Genomic DNA, 14,486 nt, shown 5'->3' with positions numbered 1-14,486 from the left:
AGAGAGAGAGAGAGAGAGAGAGAGAGTATTGGGGAAAGACTCAGTTTAAAATATAAATTCTAATTCTTCTATATGCTTACCGCCAAGTGAGATTGACTTTACTACGACTACTACTAGTAGTAGTAGTACTAGTACTAGGGCATTGACTTTACTACATCTACTACTACAAGTAGTAGTAGTAGTAGTAGTAGTAGTAGTAGTAGTAGTAGTAGTAGTACTACTACTACTACTACTACTAGTAGTAGTAGTAGTACTACTAGTAGTAGTTGTAGTAAAGTCAATGCTACTTGACGATAAGCATATAGAAGAATCAGAATTTATATTTTAGACTAAGCCCTTCCCCAATACTCTCTCTCTCTCTCTCTCTCTCTCTCTCTCTCTCTCTCTCTCTCTCTCATCTCCTCTCTCTCTGTGCAAATGTAGTATTCAAGATCAAATTTTCACACTTATTGTTACAAAATCGTTTTCCTTCTTCCATGTTATTTCTAAAACGTCAATTCTCCATTGAAATTCTTAATTTCATTTAGTTTACTAATAAAAACGCTACTAAAATTTACTCTTTGTAGTAAAAAATTTACATAAACTCATATATATGTATAATCCTGACCTGTCCAGGATTCACTTATTAGGTAAAAAGCGATATCCACGGAGGAGCCAGTTTAAAATACTCTTTTAAAGGTAAAGGTCTCTGTTTTCAGTTTCATCAGAATAAATGCTCACCAGAACGTCATCAGGCCAAGCACAACCCTCCACTGTTGTGTCCAACTATAGCAGTGGCCTCCCCGATAAACAGATTAAACTCACAGTCCCGGTTTGGATCGATCTGCTGTTATGCGAATGCTAGGCGAATACGCTACCCACTGTACTATTAGGTAAAAAGCGATATCCACGGAGGATTAGTTAGTATATAATGCTTTTTTACTACGGCATCTTCACTCTCGATGTGGCCACATCCCGTTTTGAATGCAACAGCATAGTCCATCTATAAACTCATCAGCATCAAAATCATCAATCCTTCACAATATTGCCACTACTTACTGCTGATAATGCCTCGGCTACCCACTAGCAGCTTTACTGCTGATGCTTCTACCTACTGAAGTCGCCACGACGATTCCTGGCAAAATAAGCCCCACCTCCTGATGATGTCATGGCCAATCATGTCTCCTTCGTTAACATCTGCTAACGAGGGAGACAACGTGATTGGCTATGACGTCATCAGGAGGTGGGGCTTACTTTGCCCGGAATATCTGCGGCGACTATAGTTTCTATGTTTGCTACTTCTTACTAAAAGCTCTCTATGGCCTCAGCGGCAAACTTTTACCTGCCAGTCCTTTTACAGTATCTCTACTCACTGCTGGCTAGTGCAGTGGTAATGTGTTCGCCTAGCATTCACATGGCAACAGATCGATCCCAGCCCTGGATCGTGGTTAAACTGTTTACTGGGGATGATGCTGCTGTGATTGGGCACCACAGTGGTGAGTTGGGCTTGCCCGGCTGACGTTCTGGTGAGCATCTATTCTGTTGAAACTGGAACTGAAAGCAGACACCTTTACCTTGAATTTTGTTGTTGTTGTTGCTAACTAATACCTTTTCACTGCTATTGATGACTATAAAGATCTTGCTATTCTCCATCCTCTTCTTATTATCTTACTCTTTCTCCTTCCCATTTCTCCTCCCTTCACGTTCTTGACCCCCCATTTCTACTTTTCTTTATCTATTCCTTCATACTTTATCTCTCCTTCTCCTTATCGTGATCGGGAACATCTTTTCCCTTCTTTCTTCTCTCTCTCCTTTTCCTTGCTGAGCATGACATTTTATCTCTACCCCTGTCTCCATCTTTCTTAAATCTTTCTATTATAAGTTCTTTACCATTTGTTTCTTAACCTAAGCATTATTTTTCCTGCAAGGTTTTCTTCCCCTGTCCCCTCTCTTTTTTGTATCTCTAGTGATTATCTTTTATTTCTCTTCATTGTTGCAATTTCCTTACTTATTTTCACAAGCGTCCACAATTTTTTTTTTTTGTCATAAATCTTCATCTTATTTTTCAAGACTCGACGTTTCTTATTCTTCCTTTCTTATTTCATATCTTAAATACTTGGCAAACTTGAATTCTCCTTAATATCCCAGAAGGAAATAAATTTCTCAATCTTCTAAATTTCTAACAGTACTAAATAATAATTATAAATTATTATTATTATCATTATTATTATTATCATTATTACTATTATTAGCTAAGCTAAAAAATTAGTTGGAAAAGCAAGATGCTATAAGCCTAAGGACTCCAAGAAGGAAATATAGCTGGCTAACTTGTAAGTCTCCTTATAATCTCTGAAGGAAATAATACTTAATACCTTCTAAAAAAATGTTCAACATTCTAAATTCCTCAACAGTACTAAATAATAATTATAAATTCTTTATATCATCATCATTGTCATTATTATTATTATTATCATTATTATTATTGTTGCTGCTGCTGCTGCAGTTGTTGTTGTTGTTGTTGTTGTTGTTGTTGTTGTTGTTGTTGTTATTAGCTAAGCTACAACTCTAGTTGGAAAAGCAAGATGCTGTAAGCCCAAGGGCTCCAACAGGGAAAAAATATCCCAGTGAGGACAGGAAATAAAGAAATAAATGAACGATATGAGAAATGATTAATAATTAATAAAATATCTTATAAACAGTAACAATATCAAAATAGACATTTCATATATAAAGTATAAAAAGCCTTATGTCAGCCTGTTCAAAATAAAAACATTTGCTACAAGTTTGAACTTTTATAGCACTGTACAATGGTCTTCCACTGTCTTTGGTTAGAGTTCTCTTGCTTGAGGGTACACTCTGGCACACTATTCTATCTTATTTCTCTTCCTCTTGTTTTGTAAAAGTTTTAATAGTTTATATAGGAGATATTTAGTTTAATGTTGTTACTCTTCTTAAAATATTTTATTTTTCCTTGTTTCCTTTCCTCACTTGGCTATTTTCCCTGTTGGAGCCCATGGGCTTATAGCATCCTGCTTTTCCAACTAGGGTTTTAGCCTAGTAAGTAATAATAATAATAATAATAATAATAATAATAATAATAATAATAATAATAATAACAGATAAGCAAGTCTTCATTATTTGGTTAATGGCTTTGCTTCGGTCTTCACGAGATATAACATTGGCTTTATCTTAAAAATCCCCAAGTTTTAATTTTTCAAGTACTCGAATTCTAAAGAGATACGTTCGAATATTAATCGAGGGATTTAACACGAGTTGAGCACCAAGTGATGACGGTTCGAATTCGTAATTTTTTCTTGATTGAAATAACAAAAGAAAATTCCAGCAGCAGAATTCTAAATGCTGGTTCGAATAATTCATTAGATGGAGAGCGATGGGAAATCTGGGTTTTCCGTAATTAAATCATTCTACAAAAGCTCTTGATCTCGAGCGATGCCAGAGCTATGCATGCAATCAACATAAATTTTCTTTAAGCAACTTGAAAGGCCAATCTATTTTTTTATCGAAATTTCCATCGACTCAAAAATCAACATGATAAAATTGTCGGATGAATTAAAGTCGACTTTTAAAAACATAATCACCCTATGAATTTACAAGATTATATATATATATATATATATATATATATCTGTTGCATCACCGTAGTTCAGAAATCATGTTTCCATTCGAAGAATATATCTGAAACATCTGTTATTATTATTATTATTATTATTATTATTATTATTATTATTATTATTATTATTATTATTATTATTATTATTATTATTATTATTATTTTCATCATCTTTACTTGCTATGCTACAGCCCTAGCAGGATGCTATTAGCCAAAGGCTCCAACATGGAAAATATCCCAGTGAGGAAAAGAAATAAGGATATAAATAAACTTCAAGAGAAGTAATTAACAATTAAAATAAAATCTTCTAAGAAGAGTAACAACATTAAAATGAATCTTTCATATATAAACTACGAGAACTTTAAAAAAAGAGGAAGAGAAATTAGAACATGCAAATGAGGTATTGAAGAGATGTATAAAATGTAATAAAATTAGGCCTATCAGTTTATAATTTAATTCAAAGTAACAATATTTCAGTTTCAATATATTGGATCATCGGGTGTTACTTGTGCACTAAACGTAATGGGAAAAGTAACATTTATAAGTAAGACTTCTTTGGCATAAATCTTAGTGCTACTTGTGTGATTAAATAACCTCTACAAGAAGAGGGTTAAAGATCAGTAGTTATTGAGGCCAAATACTTTAAAGCCCTTATTTGAAGTTGAAATTCCTCCTTGGTTATACTAATAATAATAATAATAATAATAATAATAATAATAATAATAATAATAATAATTACAAGCTAAGTTATAGCACTAGGTGAAAAAGCAGGATGGAATAATAATAATAATAATAATAATAATAATAATAATAATAATAATAATAATTACAAGCTAAGTTATAACCCTAGTTGGAAAATCAGGATGCTATAAAAAAATAATAATAATAACAACAATAATGATAAAATTATTATTATTATTATTATTATTATTATTATTATTATTATAATTATTATTATTATCATTATTATTATTATTATTATTATTATTATTATTATTATTATTATTATTATTATTATTATTATTATTAGCTAGATTACAACCCTAGTTGGAAAAGCAGGATGCTATAAGCCCAAGAGCTCCAACAGGGAAAGTAGCTCAGTGATGAAAGAAAATAAAGAAACAGATACAATAGTGTGCCTGAGTGTACCCTCAAGCAAAAGAATTTTAACCCAAGACACTAAAAGACCATGGTACAGAGACTATGGCACTACCCAAGACTAGAGAACAATGTTTGATATACCCCTATATGTTTCAAAAGTTTGAGAATATAACCCTATGTTTTAGAGCATATCCTGTAGCACTCCAAAATCAAACCATTGTTCTCTAGTCTTGGGCGGTGCCGTAGCCTCTGTACCATGGTGTTTCACTGTCTTAGGGTAGAGTTCTCTTGCTTGAAGGTACACTCGGGCACACTATTCCGTACTATTTCTCTTCCTCTTGTTTTGTTAAAGTTTTTATAGTTTATAATGAATATGCTTATTTTAATGTTGCTACTGTTCTTAAAATATTTAATTTTTCCTGTTTTCCATTCCTCACGGGGCTATTTTCCCTGTTGGAGCCCTTGGGTTTATAGTATCCTGCTTTTCCAAATAGGGTTGTAGTTTAGCTAGTAGTAATAATAATAATAATAATAATAATAATAATAATAACAATAATAATAATGATAATGATAATAATAATAATAATACTAATACTAATAATAATAATAATAATAATAATAATAATAATAATAAGCGTAAATGCATACAGAAAAGTATTATGAAGAATAATAATATTTATTAAAGTTTTATTTCCAGGACGGTGACTTGTGCAATGTGAGGTAACTTCCATCTTGTGTGCAAAAGTGCAACAATGATATTCTTGTCAAAATACTTATTTTACTGGAGTCGATCATCGTTACAACCCCACTATTCACGTATCAACTCGTGACATCTTATGATATGAATATGAAGTGTTTGAAAAATAATCTTTCACGCAACACTGAAATGAAAAGCGTCAGTGGAAAAGTCTTCGAGTACCTCTCCATGGGATGTTGCCTTCGACAGTCCTGACTAAAACTCAAAGCAGAGTCTTAAATATTGATGTGTAAGGTTCGCGGGGGACAATGTTCAGGCACCAGTGGACTGACTGCCTGTCAGGTACTGTCGTTTAGTTTAACTGATGAATTCGCCTCCTGTCTTTTTTCCCCCCAAGTTTTTTTTTGTTTTGTTTTAGAAATGGCCCCCTTTTATTGTATGGACCTGCATAGCCAACTTCAATTGCTCTGCGAATTTAAAAAGTGCAGACATTTAAATTCCACCTCCACGTGAACATGTTGACAGTTGTAGGATTACCGTAAGAAAAAGAAGAGAGAGAGAGAGAGAGAGATAGTAAGAAAAAAAGAGGGTAACTCGACTATGAGTCCTCATCCATGAATTACTCTGCCACCGAAAGAATAAATATTTTTCCCTGCACTTGCCAAGGACTCGAATCTAGTCCCTCAGCCAGAGGATTATAAACGTTTCTTAGGGCGCAGAATCCTGACATGACAGCCAGTGTTCGTCTGTCTATTCGGCCTCACAAGATAAAAGATGAGGAACGGAGATGAGTGATCCGAATGAATCAGATTCCCTTGGCAATGGTCGAAAAATTATCTGTTGGAATTTAATTACAAGAGCTCACAAAAACAAACTCTCTCTCTCTCTCTCTCTCTCTCTCTCTCTCTCTCTCTCTCTCTCTCTCTCTCTCTCTCATCATTCTTACTATCACTGCTAGACTGAACTTTACCGAATGTCCTTCCATCGTCTCTCTCTCTCTCTCTCTCTATCTGCTAAATAGAACTTAAGCGAATATCCTCTCTCTCAACTGCTAAATAGAACTTAAAAATCGAATGTCCTACAATCTCTCTCTCTCTCCCTCTCTCTCTCTCTCTCTCTCAACTGCTAAATAGAATTTAATAACGGAATGTCCTACAATCTCTCTCTCTCTCTCTCTCTCTCTCTCTCTCTCTCTCTCTCTCTCTCTCTCTCTCTCTCTCTCAACTGTTAAATCGAACTTAATAATCAATTGTCCTACAATCAGCGCCCATAAACAAAATAATTTCCTGGAAATAAAATATTCCATATGTTTTCTGGGCCTACTTTCCCAGCACATTATTTTTAAGAGCCCCTGCAACTTACGTTGTCGATAAAATAACCAATATGGTGCAAATAAATGTTTCATCCCGTTTTGGGTTACGTTTAAAAAATATTTTTTTTTCGAATCTCACTTCGTTTAGCCTATTTTTTTGTTATTCCCTCTGTTTATTTTACCAACCATTCTTTCGTGTTATTTTTATTATTCCTTTAAAGTTTATTTCATCATTTTTTCATTGCATTTCATTACGATTTTTATCTGTCGTAATATGTCACTCTGTGTACGTGTACATTACACTTACCACGTCTCCTTCTTTCATGTCATTTTTATCATTCCTTTTTCCAAGTTTATTTCATCATTCTTTCATTGCATTTCATTACGATTTTTATCTGTCGTAATATCTCACTCTGTGTATGTGTACATTACACACTCACCTCGCTTCTTCTTGATGAGAATTTTATCACATTTGGCTACTCCCTCTCTTTATCATCCCTTCTGTTATATCCCCCTGATTTTTCCCCGCTCTCCCCTAGCTATTCCATCCAATTTTCCCCTATTCACTCATCCCTGCATGCCTTTTTTCCCCCCACCCTGCGATCTACATATATTTATCCACAGTTGACAGAAATTTTTGTTCCGAGACTATTCAGTATTTTTACCCTATGTTGTTATACAGTATACAGTTTTTTTTCCCCCCCTCTCTCTCTCTCTGTCATTTCCCTCTCGCCCTCCCTTTGTAGTCGCAGATTTCAGCTTTTTTGTTACATCCACTCGCTTTGACGTATTTGACTCCTATACGAACAATTCAACAATTATTTTACACCGTACCTGTTATTTTCTAGTCCGGTGATCCTCCTCTCTCTCTCTCTCTCTCTCTCTCATACTGTTTCTCCCCCTCTCACAGTCAGTTCTCTCTCTCTCTCTCTCTCTCTCTCTCTCTCTGCATCTACCTGTGTTTCATCTCGTTTCGTCCTATTTTTCATCCCCCCCTTAAATGGATTATCCGTTTTTGTTTCATATTTTCCCCTTTCTCGCTTTACCTTTCGCTTCTCCTATGCCCCTCCCTAAAGCCTCTCCCCTTCTCCTCCTCCTCCTCCTTCTTCATCTTTTCCTTACTTCTCCTCCTCCTCCTACTCCTCCTTCTCCTCCTCCTCATCCACCACTCCTCCACCTACCTCTTCCATCTTCTCCTCCTCTAAAATCCTCCCTAACTCTGTTCGTTATAAAAAAAAAAAGAAACAATTTAATTAAAACCTTTATTTTTACGCAGTTTATTCAAGTTATCACAGGAATTGTTTTTTATGCCTTTTTATTAGCGGGGGAAATTTTTCACCATTTTAATGACTTTCACATGTAATCATATCCATGAGAGGGGTGACTCTGCCATTCTTCTACACTTTAACAATTTTTTTTTCTCATATTTTTCCAGTATTTTTCTCTCTCCCCTTCTCTCGTTTCATGCACGTCTACGCGTAAAAGCACATCAAAAACATAATAATTCAAAACGCAGTAGCCTGCGAGCATTAAAACACACAGCTCGCTGATATAAAATGATAGTAACCATCGTTATCAGGTGACATGAACGTACTGGAAATGGTCGTTATGGAAACGGCTGCTTGCTTGGGCGGTCCCCTCAAGGATTCATTTCACTCCTTCTGGGATATGTAATTTACCACCGCGAAGCGTCCGTGTTGATAAAATATCAACTAGCAAGTGCATTTACCTTTGATTGGCTTTAGTGTATACCTTTTAATGACATATTATGGCAAGTAACCAATCAGAGCGAAGGAGGGCGGGGCTTCCATGCCAAAGCCTAAAGACAGATGTGTTGTAAAGAGCTTATGGGTGGCAAAGCCACGCACAGGGAACCACCGTTGGTATCACCGATAGCAGCAGCAGCAGCATCTCTCTCTCTCTCTCTTCTCTCTCTCTCTCTCTCTCTCTCTCTCTCTCTCTCTCATGAAGATGATAATGCTTCCTCCGAATATGGTGATTGCGTTACTCTCTATTGATATGTCTATTTACCTATCGATCTATATCTCTTTCATTCTGATAATAATATACATTTCCCTCTCAGTCTGTCTAATAATGGCTATTAAATCATCTCTCTCTCTCTCTCTCTCTCTCTCTCTCTCTCTCTCTCTCTCTCTCTCTCTCTCTCTCTCTCTTATGAAGAAGAAAATGCTTCCTTCGATTATAATAGTTACATTATTCTCTATTGATATATGTCTATTCAATTATCTCTCTATATCTCTTTCATTCTAATAATGGTAATTAAATCCTCTCTCTCTCTCTCTCTCTCTCTCTCTCTCTCTCTCTCTCTCTCTCTCTCTCTCTCTCTCTCTCTCTCTCTCTCTCTTCTTTTGACCAGGAGGGTGATCGTTTTACACAGCAATACCAAATATCTCGGCGATACTTCATTACTTCATTTCTTGTCGCTTTCACCCAACACATTGGACTTCGGAGACTAAGGATATCCACTCAGCCTACAGCCGAGAATGTATGTCTGCGTGTATATGTACGAGTGGGCTCATGGCACACACTGTTTTTTTTTTTTTTTCCCAGTGAGTTTGTTTGAGGATTTATTAAGAAAAGATGTAGTTTCCCGAATGTGTTTTCTATCTTGCATACGTGTCCTATACCAGAGAGAGAGAGAGAGAGAGAGAGAGAGAGAGAGAGAGAGAGAGAGAGATCCTTTTCATTAGTTATACGAAGATCGATAAAAATATCACCTTAATTTTAAAAATATTTTCAATAGAGAAAACAAATCCTTAAAACTGGATATAGAAAAATTATAAAGAGAGAGAGAGAGAGAGAGAGAGAGAGAGAGAGAGAGAGATCCTTTTCATTAGATATACGAAGATCGATAAAATTATCACCTTAAATTAAAAAAAATATTTTAAACAGAGAAAACAAATCCTTAAAACTGGATACAGAAATATTATAAAGATACATATATAGATAAATAGGTAGATAGACATATAATACTGTAATTTCAATTAGAGAAAAAGTAGTTAGTCGTCTTTATCTTCATTATTGTAATTATTCCTTAGGGGGGTCTTTTTACTGTAAGAAAATTAATCTAGACAACCCAATAATGCAAATCAGGTCTATTAATAATAATGATCTACCTTTCACTGATATTCCTAAAAGAAGTCCTTGCACCTTTGAAGTCTTGGCCGTTAATTTCTGAAACTACGCATCGATGCTTGGCCACTAGCTTTTGAAACTTTCTCCCCCCAAGGCTTCTTACATGACTAAGCCCATATTTCCTTGATATTCTCTCTACGTAAGATTCCATGCCACAAGATATTGATATCCTAGTTCAGAAAAGGCTGAGCATCAAATTTCACAGGATTAAATTCTTCAAAATACAAAAACGTAAGCTTACTTGAGTATCCCTGATACAAGATATTGATATTTTAGTTCAGAAAAGGCTGTCCAGCAAATTTCACAGAATCAAATTCTTCAAAATACAAAAATGTAAGCTTACTTAAGTATCCCTCCCAAAAGATATTGATATTCTAGTTCAGAAAAGGCTGAACACCAAATTTCACAGAATCAGATTTCACAAAATACAAAAATATAAGCTTTCGTAAGTATCCCTCCCAAAAGATATTGATATCCTAGTAGAAAAAGCTGATCGCTAACTTTCACAGAATTAAATTCTTCAAAATACAAAAATGTAAGCTTACTTAAGTATCCCTCCCAAAAGATATTGATATTCCAGTTCAGAAAAGGCTGAGCAGCAAATATCACAGAATTAAATTCTTCAAAATACAAAAATGTAAGCTTACTTAAGTATCCCTCCCAAAAGATATTGATATTCTAGTTCAGAAAAGGCTGAACACCAAATTTCACAGAATCAGATTTCACAAAATACAAAAATATAAGCTTTCGTAAGTATCCCTCCCAAAAGATATTGATATCCTAGTTCAGAAAAAGCTGATCGCTAACTTTCACAGAATTAAATTCTTCAAAATACAAAAATGTAAGCTTACTTAAGTATCCCTCCCAAAAGATATTGATATCCTAGTTCAGAAAAAGCTGATCGCTAACTTTCACAGAATTAAATTCTTCAAAATACAAAAATGTAAGATTACTTAAGTATCCCTCCCAAAAGATATTGATATTCCAGTTCAGAAAAGGCTGAGCAGCAAATTTCACGGAATTAAATTCTTCAAAATACAAAAATGTAAGCTTACTTAAGTATCCCTCCCAAAAGATATTGATATCATAGTTCAGAAAAAGCTGATCGCTAACTTTCACAGAATTAAATTCTTCAAAATACAAAAATGTAAGCTTACTTAAGTATCCCTCCCAAAAGATATTGATATTCTAGTTCGGAAAAGGCTGAACACCAAATTTCACAGAATCAGATTTCACAAAATACAAAAATATAAGCTTTCGTAAGTATCCTTCCCAAAAGATATTGATATTCTAGTTCAGAAAAAGCTGAGCTTCAAATTTCACAGAATTAAATTCTTCAAAATACAAAAATGTAAGCTTACTTGAGTATCCCTGCCACAAGATATTGATATTCTAGTTCAGAAAAGGCTGACCAGCAAATTTCACAGAATTAAATTCTTCAAAATACAAAAAATGTAGTTACGTAAGTATCCCTGCCACTAGTTCAGAAAAGGCTGAAAACCAAGTTTCACGGAATCAAAACCCTCAGAACACAAAAATGTAAGCTTATTTGAGTAGTCCCTGCCACACGATATTAATATTATAGTTCAGAAAAGGCTGAACATCAAATTTTACAGAATCAAATTTTACAAACCATAAAAATATAAGCTTACGTAAGTATCCTTGCCACAAGATAGTTCAGAAAAAGCTGAACACCAAATTTCACGGAATCAAAATCTTCAAAATACAAAAATATAAGCTTACTTAAATATCTCCTGCCACAAGATATTGATATTCTAGTTCAGAAAAGACTGAACACAAAATTTCACAGAAACAGATTTCACAAAATACAAAAATATAATCTTACGTAAGTATCCCTGCCATAAGACATGGATATTCTAGTTCAGAAAAGGCTGAACACCAAATTTCACGGAATTAAATTCTTCAAAATATGAAAATATAAGCATTATAAAATTCGCCAAGGGACAGCCAGCAATTTCCATAACAGGAAAACACTTTATTGGCACAGCCGTTTTAATAACTGTTTTTTGTGGAACCATTACTGTTCTTCTTTTAAGTCTTCGCAGTAAAATATATTGATATTACCTTAACACATATCAAAGTACTTAAATAACAATAATTAAGAAAGATATTTAAATAATATATTCACCTGCAACAATGGTCTTGGTAGCGGTGGTGTACTGGAATTAATGAAGCCAACTGTACTATGCGAAAACTCTCTATTTTAGACCGTTTAAACTAAAATATACAATAATATTGTTATTAATCTTAAAATATTTTATTTCAATTGTTCATTACGTCGCATAGAGTTTAATTATTTCTTTGTCTCATTTCCTCACTGGGCTATCTTTCCCTATTGGAGCCCTTGGGTTTATGGTATCCTGCTTTTCCAATCAGGGTTGTAGCTTAGCTAATATAATATAATAATAATAATTATAATAATAATAATAAAAACAACATCAACAATAGAACTACTACTACTACTACTACTACTACTACTACTACTACTACTACTAACAACAACAACAACAACAACAACAACAACAATAATAATAATAATAATAATAATAATAATAATAAACATGTTCCAAAAAGCATGAGCACGTTAAGCAAGAATCCAAGTCATGGAATCATAATAAATTATGTAAATATTTTTATTAAAGGACCAAAGTTACTCTCAGAGACAACAAGCGTCTTGATCATTTAACCATAGCAAATTAAGATTTATGTACAGTAATAGCTCCCACATGCAACAGGCAATAATACCCAGCAAACAGAGTCCCTTACTGCATTCGCCTTGTTTTAATTTTGCTTTCAAAATAATTTATATCATGTTATATAAAATGGTCGACTGATATTTATAAAATCACTATCAGGGTTGTTGTGGCCTGGTGGTAGCGTCCTTGCCCGGTGATTGCCAGACAGAGGTTAGAGTCAAGCTCAAACTCGGTAGTTCCTTTGATCGTTGCAACCATACCATCATAGTGAGCTAAGGATGGGAGTTTTGGGGGAGCCTATAGGTCTACCTGCTCTGTCATCAGCAGCCATTGCCTTGCTCTCCTTTGGTCCTGGCTTGGATGGAGAGGGGGGCTTGGGCGATGATCATATATAATATGGTCAGTCTCTAGGGCATTGTCCTGCTTGCTCGGCCAATGTCACTGTCCCTTGCTTCTGCCCTTCATGAGCGGCCTTTAAACTATGAGTACTGTATAATGAAACTGCATGTTGACTTGCCTGATAAGGCAATGTTACTATCCCTTGCCTCTGCCATTCATGAGTGGCCTTTAAAACTTTAAACTATGAGTACTGTATAATGAAACTGCATGTTGACTTGCTTGATAAGGCAATGTTACACTGTCCCTTGCCTCTGCCATTCATGAGCGGACTTTAAACCTTTAAACTATGAGTACTGTATAATGAAACTGCATGTTGTCCTGCTTGATAAGGCAATGTCACTGCCCCTTGCCTCTGCCATTCATGAGCGGATTTTAAAACTTTAAACTATGGGTACTGTATAATGAAACAGCATGTTGTCCTGCTTGATAAGGCAATGTTACTATCCCTTGCCTCTGCCAATCATGAGTGGCCTTTAAAACTTTAAACTATGAGTACTGTATAATGAAACTGCAAGTTGACTTGCTTGATAAGGCAATGTTACTATCCCTTGCCTCTGCCATTCATGAGTGGCCTTTAAAACTTTAAACTATGAGTACTGTATAATGAAACTGCAAGTTGACTTGCTTGATAAGGCAATGTTACTGTCCCTTGCCTCTGCCATTCCTGAGCGGCCTTTAAACTATGAGTACTGTATAATGAAACAGCATGTTGTCCTGCTTGATAAGGCAATGTTACTGCCCCTTGCCTCTGCCATTCATGAGCGGACTTTAAACCTTTAAACTATGAGTACTGTATAATGAAACTGCATGTTGTCCTGCTTGATAAGGCAATGTCACTGCCCCTTGCCTCTGCTATTCATGACCGGACTTTAAACCTTTAAATTATGGGTACTGTATAATGAAACTGTATGGTATCCTGCTTGATAAGGCAATGTTACACAGTCTCTTGCCTCTGCCATTCATGAGCGGACTTTAAAACTTTAAACTATGAGTACTGTGTAACGAAACTGCATGTTGTCCAGCTTGATAAGGCAATGTCACTGCCCCTTGCCTCTGCCATTCATGAGCGGACTTTAAACCTTTAAACTAAGAGTACTGTATAATGAAAGTGCATGACCTTACCAGTATGTGGGCGACTTTAAACCGAAGACGGAGAGAATGTTGAACATTTAGATTTTCGAAGACTTCCATAAAAAGCAGCAATGCCAAAACAGGAATTGAGGGCATGGTGCACTTTTCACGTTGACTAGGTCATATTACTGGATGATCCCTGCAAGTTCAAGTTTCTTATGAGTCAGAAGAAAACATTCCTTTAAGACTTCCTTGTTTTCATATATGAAATTAAGGCAGAAGATAAATAATTCTGAAATAAAGACATTTTGTTTATAATTGATAATTCCCTTGAGTGAAGATCACATACATACATACATACATACATATACATATATATATATATATATATATATATATATATATATATATATATATATATAT

General features: G+C 34.8%; 1 long non-coding RNA gene across 1 annotated transcript in view; it reads right to left on the bottom strand.

Moving 5' to 3' along the window:
- Positions 1–14,256, bottom strand: part of LOC137646865 (uncharacterized) — a 78,707-nt gene extending 64,451 nt beyond the window's left edge. The window contains exon 1 of the long non-coding RNA XR_011045485.1: positions 14,115–14,256. This is a non-coding gene — a long non-coding RNA (uncharacterized lncRNA). The remainder of the gene's footprint in view (positions 1–14,114) is intronic.
- Between the last annotated feature and the right edge of the window lie 230 nt (positions 14,257–14,486).

Source organism: Palaemon carinicauda, chromosome 9 (genome assembly GCF_036898095.1).
Source record: "Palaemon carinicauda isolate YSFRI2023 chromosome 9, ASM3689809v2, whole genome shotgun sequence".
In the NCBI taxonomy this organism is placed as follows: domain Eukaryota; kingdom Metazoa; phylum Arthropoda; class Malacostraca; order Decapoda; family Palaemonidae; genus Palaemon; species Palaemon carinicauda.
Note: the sequence above shows the minus strand (reverse complement) of the source record. Positions and strands in the feature narration are given on the sequence as shown.